At 61.5% G+C, this 1,229-nt stretch overlaps 1 pseudogene; it reads right to left on the minus strand.

Annotated features, from left to right (window-relative positions):
- Nucleotides 1-277: 277 nt before the first annotated feature.
- LOC149521176 (immunoglobulin heavy variable 4-61 pseudogene) lies at nt 278-786 on the minus strand (annotated as a pseudogene).
- Between the last annotated feature and the right edge of the window lie 443 nt (nt 787-1,229).

Here is a 1,229-nt window from a genome sequence, read left to right on the forward strand (position 1 = left end):
CAGCTCGGCGCATCCCGGAATCGGCCCCTGCCTCTCAGAGCGAGTTTCACTCGGACACTCCCTGGGCTCTCGGCACGGCCGAGCTATGACTCCTGGGGTGGGGGCAGGGAAAGTGGGTGGTTCTGGGGGAAGTATTAATAATTTCTCTGGAGATGTTAGTCCTGTTCTAGCCACTGCGGGTGTCCGTGCCGGGTGGGGGTGGGGGCGGGGGGAAGGGGAGGGAGTGGGAGACGCTGGGGCTTCAATTCCCCTTCCTAATCTGGCTTCACTTGGCTGTTTATCGGCCGCTTCCCCTTTCTGTGCCAGTCCCTGCGTTGCTCTGAGTCGCTGTGGCTCTGGCGCAATAATAGGTGGCGGTGTCTGCAGCTGTCAGCGAGCGGAGCTGCAGGGAGACCTGGCCCTTGGCGGTGTCTGCAGAGATGGTGGCTCGGCCTTGGAAAGGCTGCCCATAGTTTGTGTTCCCGCCATATGGGTACATAGCCCCAATGTCCTCCATCCCATCCATCCCCTTCCCCGGGGGCTGCCGGATCCACACCCAAGCGGAATTCTGATCAGAGATGGAGACGCCGGAGACAGCGCAGCTCAGGGTGAGGGTCTCTCCCGTCTTCACCGCCCCCGGGCCGGACTGGACCAGCTGCACCTGAGCGAGGACACCTGGGGAAAGGAAACAAATCCAGGAAGGAATTAGCCGCTGAATGTGTGTGGGACCCTAATCCCCTCACTGCCCCGCGGACACTCACAGCCGGGGGCGGCGAGCAGGGCGAGGAAAAGCAGCAGAAATTTCATTCTCGTTCCCACTGAGCAAAACTCCCCAGCGGGCAGGGCCGGGCAGGTCTGTGTCTGGCAGAGACTGAGGGTTCTAGAGCCAGGGGCTGGTATTTAACCAGGCAGCCCGGGGCAGGGATTTGCATGCGGGTTCCCCCAGCGGGTATAGACGGAGCAGATCTCTAGGCAGAGAGCGGTGGGGGGTGGGAAGCAGAGTCACACTCCCCTGCGTGTCCCAGCGTGTGACTGTGGCGACGTGTCGGGGTTCCCCTGATGCTGCACCCCCTGTAGCAGGAAGAACAGATTCCGCCAGCCCATACAACAGAGCGGGTTTATTGCTTCTCCAGGTCACAGCACAGCACGGACGTGGTGTGGTTCGAGGAGTCAGGACCAGGATGCCTCAGACCCCTTGAGTTAAGGGTCCATCAGCCCTCGGCGTAGGCTCTTCCCGTCATGTTTCCCAG

This window comes from Pelodiscus sinensis, chromosome 30 (assembly GCF_052426305.1).
Source record: "Pelodiscus sinensis isolate ZL-2025 chromosome 30, ASM5242630v1, whole genome shotgun sequence".
Classification (NCBI taxonomy): domain Eukaryota; kingdom Metazoa; phylum Chordata; order Testudines; family Trionychidae; genus Pelodiscus; species Pelodiscus sinensis.